This window comes from Uranotaenia lowii, chromosome 1 (genome assembly GCF_029784155.1).
Source record: "Uranotaenia lowii strain MFRU-FL chromosome 1, ASM2978415v1, whole genome shotgun sequence".
Classification (NCBI taxonomy): Eukaryota; Metazoa; Arthropoda; class Insecta; order Diptera; family Culicidae; genus Uranotaenia; species Uranotaenia lowii.
The window spans coordinates 54,499,058-54,510,172 of record NC_073691.1 but is presented as its reverse complement, the minus strand read 5'-3'; positions in this window follow the sequence as shown (position 1 = coordinate 54,510,172).

Below are 11,115 nucleotides of genomic sequence, written 5' to 3'. Positions count from 1 at the left end.
CAAATTCTTCGAGATGCCTGCTCACGGAAAGGTTCCAACCACACACTTAATCTTTTCTCCTGTGGTCGGAACGATATTGTCCTGTATTTTCAACAGCTGAAATTACAGGACAAATCTCGGGACAAAAAAGTGCTCAGAAAAAAAACTGTCAAATTCGCCTGTATGTTCAAAACGAGTTTCCCCTGTGACTTGCAGGGACCTTTGGAAATTTCTCGTGAGCTCGAAACGGTTTCTTACTGTGATTTGTAATGAGTTCTGCTACCCTTTCTCCTGGGTCGATTTTTTCATCTATATAAGGTACACCGGGGCAAGTGCAAACTCGGGGCAAGTGCAAACGTTCATCTTTTCTCTGTTACAAAAAAAGTCAAAAATATTTCTTCTTCTAGAAATTGTTCTTTAGACCCAAACAAACAATCTGACATAGATAAACTAAACTTTCTTTAAATTTTTCACTAAAAACACGGCACTGTTTGATCACACACGAATTCAAGTTCGTACTAGACATGAACAGTGTGTTTTTGTTTTGCATATTTTGGCTACAAAAAAGGGAATTCAAATCCGAATTTTCGATAAAAGGTGAGTGTTCGAGACCGATATTCAAGTGAAAGCAGAAAATTTATGATAAATTTTCATTACACCCCGAAAGTTGTGAAAATAATATTCGCTCTTGTCAACCCACACTGTGGGGCAAGTGCAAACGACACTACCGGGGTAAGTGCAAACGCACCTTTAAGCCATGCAACATCAGCCATTTCAGAAAATTCATCACCAAAATGGTTCAGCATTATATTAAAATGGTCAGAAGGGGTATCCAAAGTTGTATCTGAAGCGGATGTTCAAAATTCCGTAATGCATTAGTAAATGAAGGTATTTTGCTTAAAAAAACAGTCACCAAAAATGGAGTTCCAAAAAGTTATCAATATTGCAAGAAAACAGCAAACATATTAATCAAAGTTGATAAAACGTACCGGAACATGTATTCAATTCATTTAAGACCGATACACTGACTCATCTGTGAATTAGTTTGGAAAAAGTATTGCGTTTGCACTTGCCCCCATAAACGGGGCAAGTGCAAATTTTGAATTTTTTTTCACAAAAGCACCGTTACTTTTTATCAACATTTTTTAATTTTTCACTTCCAACGGGAATTTGTTGAGAACTATTTTAGTGATGCAACGAACGATAATTGATAATTTTTGAACATATACATATTTTTCTAGGGCATGTGAAAGTTGAACTATGGTGAAAACCGTTTGCACTTGCCCCGGTGTACCTTATATAAAAAGCAATTTCTGTATGTTTGTTTGTTTGTTTGTTTGTTTGTTTGTTTGTTTGTCCTCTATAGACTCAGCCGTCATAAGAGCTAGAGAGCTGAAATTTGGCATGGATGCTCATTAGTACTAGGAATGATGAAAAATGTTTTCAGATTTTCGGATGACCCCTTCTGAAGGGGGTCGTCCATACAAGACAAATATTATTTTCACGATATTGACGTTATTTTTCGTCGGATTGTGATGAAAATTGGCACATGGGGGTTTTGAAAGACGAGCAATCGATTTCAGGTATCAAATTTTGTGTAAGGGGTCATCCAATGGGGTCGTCCATACAAGACAAATATTGTTTTCGCAATATTGACGTCAATTTTAGTCGAATTGTTATGAAAATTTGCACATGAGGGTTTTGAGAGATGGGCAACTGATTTCAGGTATTAAATTTAGGATCAGGGGTCGGCAAAAGGGGTCGTCCATATTAACTTCTCAATATTTTTGTGATATTAACGTTATTATGCATCGGATTGAGATGAAAGTTTGGGGTCGGATATTTTTAGGGACGGGAAATCGATTGCCGATATCAAATTTTGTGTGAGGGGCCATCCAAAGGGGTCGTCCTTATTAACTGTTCCCTTTTTTACGATATTGACGTAACTATACATCGAATTCAGATGAAAATTGGTACACGAGTGTTTTGAATGACGTGCAATCGATTTCAGTTATCAAATTCAGTTCTAGGGGCCTGCAAGAGTGGTCGTCCTTATTAACTTTTCAATATTTTCGTGATATTGACATTATTATGCATCGGATTGAGATGAAAATTTGCACATAGGAATTATTAAGGACGATAGATTGATTCCAGTTATCCAATTTTGGGTCAGGGGTCGGCCAAAAGGATCGTCCATATTAACTATTCCCTTTTTTACGGTATTGACGTTAGTATGCATTGGATTGGTTTGAAAATTTGCACAGGGGAGTTTTGAGGGAAGGGAAATCAATTTCAGTTATCAAAGTTAGCAAAAGAGGTCACTGAAAGGGGTTAAATTTTTTTGGCAATAATTCTGTTTTTATGCAACGATCGAGTCAAAATTTATACACGGGGGTATTATTTGTATCAAACGACAAAAAGGGGGTCTTCCAATTTAACTGTTAAATTTATATTTGCAAAAATTACTAGAGTCTGTATCGCATCGAGACAAAAATTCATATATGGGGGTTTTTCTCACAGTCAATTGATCCTGATTTCAAATTTAGTACCGTACGACAGAAAAAGTAATCGTCTATATTACGTGTTTAACATTTTTTCAATAATTGCTCAACAATGCATTCGGAAATGCATCTGGAAAATGCTATGCAAATGACATTCACTCAAACTGTTCATAACATATTCTAAGTTGAAAACGAAACGGAGTTCGTATGGGATCAGCTAGTTTAGAAATAAATTTCAATGCAATGTTTAATAAATGAAACACAGTTGTTGTTTAAACAAGTTCAATATATTGTAAGCAAATTTTCCTTCTTGTACATTTCACCTTTTTTGGCACATTTCACCATTCTTAGAGGAACACAAATAACTTTTTTTTTTCCTGTAAGTAGAAAAAGAAAATATTTTCATTGTTTTCATTACCAAACGCTGAATGGCGAAGAAACTTACCGATGCGCCTGGCTAGCCATGGAATTTGAAGCCTTCCGCTCCGGGTCCATGTCCATGTCAACTATCTTAATGGATCGACCAAAACTCCCAAACCGGGGAAAGAACACCGCACCAGCCGTAGAGTTTCTTCACGCAGTTTCTGCGCAGTTCTGCGAAGGTGAAAATTCACCGGGACCTGGTTCCGATTGCACATGATGAAGAGATGTTCTCAGCAAGCCACAACAAAATTGTCTGTTAATAATATAAACTCAAACAAAATAAATACTTCTAATCTTCAACAACGAAGCTACGGTAACCGCAAAAAATGACGAGTTGAAACGTTTGGCTGTTTTAATTTTCATGCACATGTGGAAAAGAGAGCAAAAAAACCTGTTGTTTTTATACAGGAGAACAAGAGAAAGAAAATTTGACAAGAATTGGGTCTCCCGTGATTCTGTAGAACACTGTCCTGCATCCACGGGGACACGTAAAGTTTCTGTGCTCTCGTAGCAAGTTTGTCTCGGATTTCAGGAGAGATGAAGCGTCCTGAGATTCGGGTGAGTTCCCTGGCCAGATTTCAATTAGTTTTTCCAGGTAAATTTGAGTAAAATATCATGATTTTGCTTTTGTGGTAAAAATAATAGATCAATCCATGAATGAAAGAAGTGTGCAAAGATAAAAAAGAGATTTTATGATAAATTAAGAGTATTTCTTGAAATCAACAGATATGTTTACATTAAATATCATATCAACAGCTTCGTTTCGTCTCTAGAAAGTTTTTCGATAAAATGAACAGTTTTTTTTTAAACACACGTTTGTAACTGTTCGGATTCTAAATGATCATAGCCTTATGTATATAAAATGCAGAATACTTTGTCCTCAAACGTTTTATAAAAATATTTCTGATGTCATTTTTTTTTACTGGATATCGTACACAGCAAAAAAAGTATTGCGATATTACATCAAATATCTGCACATTGTCTTGATGTATCCGGCTTTTTGAAACCATTTGAAATTTTTTGTACCGCTGATGCAAATGGGCCGAATTTCCTAAAAATGAAAAATAATAAAATTATATTCGAAGCTATGGTTTGCTTACATTTTAATTTTATTTTGGTAATACTAGCCAAACAAATACAGCTGAGGTAAGTAATTCGTTTCTTACCTTTTGAAATGAATACAATTTGAACGTCAATTGAGGAAAACATTGACTACTTGACGCGATATGACATAGAAGGTTGTGATATTACACCACACGACGTATTCGCATTGTGTACATCGTTTAGATGTATTATTGTATCAGGAATCCTTAATACTACATCATCTCCAGAAATTATATCGTCCATCGTTACATTTTTTTTGCTGTGTAGCACATTTCACAGCGGTCCATTTTTTAAAGTGTCCCTCACAAAACGCTTACGTCAACGGAAAATGGTGATGTAAATACATAAAAAAGAACACGAAGCCTCCAAAAATCTTGAAGTCTATTCCTAAATTCTAATAAATATCAAGTCCGATATCATCTCAGGGTATTTATTATTTAAGTAATGGCCAGCTTTTGTTTCAAGCTGTGGCATCAATTTATGTGTTAAATAGTTCCCAATGATTTTCAAGTTTTCAAGTTTTCAAGAGCGATATTTTACGGGCGCCAAAATAGTAGGTAATTAGTTGATTCGTGGAATTTTCTTTTTAAAAGTTGTCATTCCATAAGGAGCTTACAAATATTATGATGTTTCTTTGTTTTGTATGTAAGTATAATTTTTTTTCATAACATTTAATCTTATCAAAGCTCCACGGGTCACAAATTGGTGTGCGCAGGCCAAATGTGGCCCGCGGGCCACCCATGGCTTAGACCAGTGGTCGGCAACCTTTTGAGTCAGAAAAGCTGAACATTAAAATTTTCAATATTAGAAAGAGCCACATTTGTTAGTGGCAATGTAATGTCTATCTAAAACTTCTTAATTTTTTATATTTACGATTTCAATGAAAAATCCCAAATAACACAAGGTTTTCGTACTTTGTCTCCAGCAGCACTAGATTTTGAAAACCAAGGGTTTATTCAAAAGAGAACTTTAAAAATTTTGAAATTTTTTTCTGCAATACTATAAAATTTTACTCTGGTTTTCAAACTGAATCTTCTAAATAATAAATCAGTATGCCTGAAATCACAGTTGACATAAGTTTTCTTCCTGACATAATCTTTCCTTCGTAAAATTAGGGAAACTGATATAAAAAACCAAAACAAATATTTGTATATACCTTTTTTTTTGTCTATTAGCTTAAATTAATAACTTTGTTAATTCTAAAGTTCTTCATGTTTAGATTTCTACAAAAAAGTCTTTAAATTTTCAGAAGAGTATTGATAGAGACCCACAATAGAAACCAAAGAGTCCTAAGAGAGTCTCGAAAGGGTCTTAATTTATGTCTCTAAAGAGTGTGAAGTTAGTTTGAAAACAACATAAAAAGATTTAAAGGAAAGTCGAAGAAATCTCTTAAGAATGGGCTCGAATGAGCTTTCTTCTCTGAGAAAGAGAAAGAAAAAAGGGTCTCAAAAATTCCCAAAAGACTCTCAGAACAGTCGTAAAAGTGTAATCACCAGGTCACCAAAATACCAAAAAGTGGCTCCAGAGTCCCGAAAGAACTGTAAAAGAATCTCAGAAGAATATTGAAACAGCCTCACAACCAGGGATGGAAACGAAAGGATTTTGATCCGACAAACGTTTAGTCGTCAAGTGTACAAGTCGCGATCTGTACAAACCGAGAGCAAAATCATATCCCCTCGATAGAAGATCTTTATTGAAACGATGATGGTTGAATACCGACAAACACATTTTGAGACTGTGTGTAGCTCGGGGAGAAGAGCTACCCTTTTTGCTAGCGAACTTTAACCAATCGCAACGTACGCTTGGCTCGCTGAGAGTGAGTGTCTTACATACACAGATCCATGCGGATCCGAATCGGATGGCGCAAAGGAAGCAACAACATATGACAGACGACGTGGATGGAAGTTCAACTGTCGGCCGGCACATGTTGAAGAATTTTTTTTGGCTTAGCGCACGGGCATGGGAGTTTTTAACTGATTGATTCAAAATTTATTACTTTGTTTTAGATCACCATAGCGCTTATAATTAGTTTGAATTGGTATTAATATGATTTTTTTTAACTTTTGTATTGGAAGCTCCAAGCAGAAGCTGATAAAACTGGAATTAAATCAAGTTGGCTAAAATGATTTGATTGGGAATAAGGAAAAATCCGGAAAATTTCTGGAATTTCAAAGCTTTGCCAGGAAGCTGGAAGATTCCACAAATCACCGGGAAAGTGTTCTTTTTTTTTTAATGTTCATTTAATTGATATTTAATGATATTTCATTAAATCTTTGAACAGGTATCACCACCAGTTCGCTACATATGAACATAAAGATAAAGTTTTGCTCATTTTGTTGTAAACTGTTAACAGTTTGAAAACTCAATTAAATTTTTCTGAGTTAAATAAGGATGATTTAAAGATTCCGTGATAGGAAGTGATATTAAACGTCTAAACTTGAAGAACATATTCGTTTTTTTCTAAACGCAGTTTGTGTTTGATATTTTTAGTTTTTCTTTATCAAAACCTTGATTTGATACCTCAAATATACCTTTTTACTATACTATTATTTTAAATGTCAAGTCTGTTTAGATTTCATAAACCATTTTCATGAAACTCCCATATTTATTAAAATCTACCGCCAAACTTCACAGATTTTTTTTTCGAGGCGTGAAACCCTTATCAATTAAAATACATACTTATGAAAATGTTTTTTTTTGTTGAATGTTTTGTGTTTTTTGTTTATTGTATACTAGCACACCCGATGCGCTTTGCTACACTTTCTTGGAATAATTAAATTTTTTTTAAAATATTTTTGATTTAATAAATTTGCATCTTCTTATAACATGATCAATCAGAAGCACACTTTTGAAAATGAAAGCTGCTGCTTACTTTTGTAATGTTAATGCGAATATGAATTAAAATCTTAAATTGTATATTGTTCATTGTATTCTGAACATGGATTTTTTTACAAATATATGAATGTGTGAATATTTTGCAAAAAACTGTTTGACTTTGATATTTTCAGTATGGCATGTTCTTTTTAATTTTCATTTCGAATTTCCTACGACCACGACAATTTTTCTTCTGAAACAAATTACTTTTAATGTAGAATTTAAGTTTTTGGTCCATCAAAATTTTAAATTAGTTAAAATTCAAATAAATGTTTAAATTTTCAATATTGAAAGTTAACATTAAAGTGATTTTTGGGCTACAATCATGTCTACATGCCTGTATCTGATTTTCTTTCTTAGTGCATTCGCCAAGACTTCGTGATTTTCAAGATTCTCCGATATATGATTTTAAAGAAAGGTCCAATACGGACCTATGTCCACATAAAAAATAAGATTTTTTTTATAAATAATCTGAAACTGCCAAAAAAAGTCGTTTATTCTGTTCAATAAAAGGTTAAATTTTGATTCAATTTAAACAATTTCATTCCAATGTCATCCAGAAGTTCATAATGAAAGTGGATATTCGAGTATGAGAACTCGTCTTACAAAATTGATAAACAAAAGTTCGAAAAAATGAATAATCTAGATCTGCAAAAACCAAAATTATCAAATAAAAAATTTTATTAGACTTTTTTTGTTTGAATACAAACACATCAATTTCGAAGAATCCTTTAAGTTATTATTCATTTCTTTTTAATATGCATTTTTAATTCATTATTCTAGCATAAAAGATTCAAAATCTTGTCAGATTATGAATTATAAAATTAAATTGAGATATTTCATATTGATTTTTAATCCTCACACAAATAAGGGCACAATTTTAATTGCTTGATTGGTTCCTAACTCTTTTTTGTGGAAATATCTCCGTTTATTTTACGATATTCAATCGAAATTACCTTTAACTGATAAAACCCAAAAATCAGCTCAAACCTGATATGTTATTATATAGATTAAATGAGATACCCAACGCTACCAAATTCTCCTTCCTTCGAAGTGTCAAGAATAATTAAAAAGCGCTGAATGGACAATTAGTTATTTTCTACTAGATCTGGAAACTGGAATTCAAAGTTCAACACTTGAAAAAAAAAAACAAGTAAAATTATTTAAATTTCATTTGGACTTTTTGGTAAAACTACAGAATAATTCGAAGAAGCTCAAATAAAAGGTTTTAATTGAATTATAAAATTTCTCTAAGAACGCGGGTAGTTTTGACTTCTTAGAAAAAGTTGGAAAGGGTCTCTCTTGCATGATTTTCCTTAGTTTGGTTTATATGTTAATGTTGAAAAAATGTTCAACCAGGCTTATTTTAAGGCATAAATCAAAATATTCGTAGTTCTTTACATGTTCTGAAAATTAAAAAGTTATGCAGAATTTAAATTCTTTTTTAAATTAAGTACAACTACTTAGTTTGAATTTACTTCATGTTTTTTTAAAGATTGTTGTTTCATAAGTTATGATTGATTGATTTCATCAATATCCCACACATGATTTGGATTCAGGATGCAAAATTCTATCTAAATAGAATCAGGTTATCAGGGTTTTCACATAGACACTGATAATGTTGTTCCCATGTATTATTTAAATGGAACAGAATTTAAAACATTTACAAAAAAATCAAGCATCGAAGTGTTAAATTAAAAACTGCAGTTTTAAAGATTTACAAACAACAGTTTTTTACAATTACTAAAAATATCCTGGAGCGTATAACATATAACCAGTCAATACTAATGATTAGATATGGAAAAAGCAGTGTTGAAAAGAAGCACTTTTCAACACTGTTTTTAGCTAAATTTTACTAATTAAAAAATGCCTCTGAAATCTTTAAACAGAATGATGTAACTAACATTCTGCACCTAAGCCAACGTAAATGTGTAGTTCAGAAATTGAAAACTCAATGATTTTTTCAAATAGATATATCTTTTTTTATTTATGCTACAAGTTGCGAAAAGTAGATTTTCCAGCACAAGTCGAGGATTTATCTAACGAGGGTTACCGTGTGGTGAAAAATTCGATTTTTGCAACGAGTTGTATGCAATTTTATTCTTGCAATTTCGTCGGTAACCATCGGGCATCAAACAGAAAGGAAGTCTAAAAACAGTGCTGAAATTTAGCACACCGTTTCAACACATAATATCAAAAAAGTCAATAAAGTCAATAGATTCTGAATGTAATTTTTTTTTTAAACTATTTCAATTTTTTTCGAAATTTCTTTCATTTTTGTGGATTTTTTTACTTCTTGCAACAGTTTTCCCCCAGTTTTCCACCCACAACCTTCCGCCAACCCCCCCTCATCGTTTGAATTGTTTTCCATCTTTTACTATATTACATTCCAAGGCTTATCTAATTAATTGCCGTTGCGTACTTTTCCAAACAAACGACCAAGCAACACACAAATGTTGTTGCGAGCAAGAGCTACTCTTTGAATCTTCCGAAAAATCACAATCTTAACGCTATGATGGGATCCGATCGCATGTTGTACATATCGCGATCTGGGCTAAGTCAGGATCTGTACGTTTAGAGATTCGCATTTTGTTGCAACCACTCACAACAATCCGTATGTACGATATTGGAAGGCATAGCGAGTGCGCTCATCAAGGACTTTCTTTTTATCTTGCTTTTTTAAGATTGTGGTAACTCGTCACTCTCGGAGATCTCCCTACATAACAGTAACAGAGCAGAGAGTATCGCTTGCTAGGGCGATTTGAATGTGTCCTACGGTTGGTCGCTCCCTGCTCAAAAGTCGCTAGAAGAGATTTTTTTCCATCCCTGCTCACAACAGTCATAAAAGTCTGTAAATAATCTAAAAAAATTTTTAGAGAAACTCTAAATTGTCCTTTAAAGTCTCAAAAGAGTCTGAAAATAGCTTTATAACAAGCTCAAAAGTGTCAAATAAAGTCGAAAGAAACTCGAAAAAGTCTCAAAAAGGGCTCCAGAGAGCTTCCAAATTCCCTTAGAGAGTCTAATTTAAAAGCAGTCCCCGACCAATATCAAGAGTCCTGAAAGAGAGTCTAATGGCTTTGAGAAGAGCTTTTAGGATTGTTCTGAAAACAGTCTACGAAGGTGTATCGAATCAATCTTAAAATAATTTTGATAGGGTCTCAAAAGAGTCTTAAACGAATCCCAAAAGACTCTGAAGACAATCCCAGAAAAAATCCATAAAAGTTAAGTATTTTTCAATTTGAAAAACTAATTTGCATTTCTGATTTCTGATTAAATAATGTTTTTTCTCTTGCCTTAATGTTTGTTTTCAAACTTAAGTTTGGTAGTCATACTTGTTATTTTAATTTGATATAAAAAAAAATTGCTTCTCTTCAACGATGGTGATGTTTATTTCGATTTGGTATCCGGACCAAAAATTTTCTGAATAAAAGACCATTTGTATCAGGTTTTCCACATGGTGATGCTTATTTGTTGGTCTAGCACAGTCATCCAAAGAGCCGTAGGTTGCCGACCCCTAGGCTTAGACATTCACCGATTTGGGTTAGTTGTTTTCGCCAGTCTTTGTTCTTTTTGCTCGATGCTAAAAGGCTTAATTAAAGAAATTTACGATACTAGGTTTTTCTAGAATTTCTAGATTTGTAAGTTTAAGTCGTAATTCGAGATATGAATTTTGGTTGTTAAGGAAGGTTATTTACTGGATGTTTTAAGTCTTGTATTTATCCATATTCGATAGGACAAGTTCTGTCGAAATCCAATGATAATTGTGAACAGAGTTAAAAATTCTTAAATTTTTGTATTCGATTTAACGCGAAGATTCATCAAGAGGAACGACATACACGCCGGAGATACTGAAAAAATAGTCTTCCGTTCCAATACTTCAACCAAATCCAGAGGCAGAAAATTACGTCACTCGAGTAGTCGAGTGCCCTTGTCCTTGTAGTGCACTTCCTCGGAACAATTTTCCACTTCCGGGTGTTGCTTCTTCCATTCCACACTCTACCACTCGCTCATTTCTGGCTCTGGCGGATGACATTCCGATCGTTCCGACCTAAAAGGGATGAGAGAGGGAAAGCGCAACACTTTTGAAAAGCAATAAAATTCAAATAGCCCTTGGCTGGTGCACTACTGGTAGTGGAACTGGAAAACATGTGCAACATTTCGCTTTTCTATCGGATTTTTCTTCTGTTGCTGCTGCTCAATTTTTTTCCGCTCCGAAAGCTTGTTGAAATAAAAT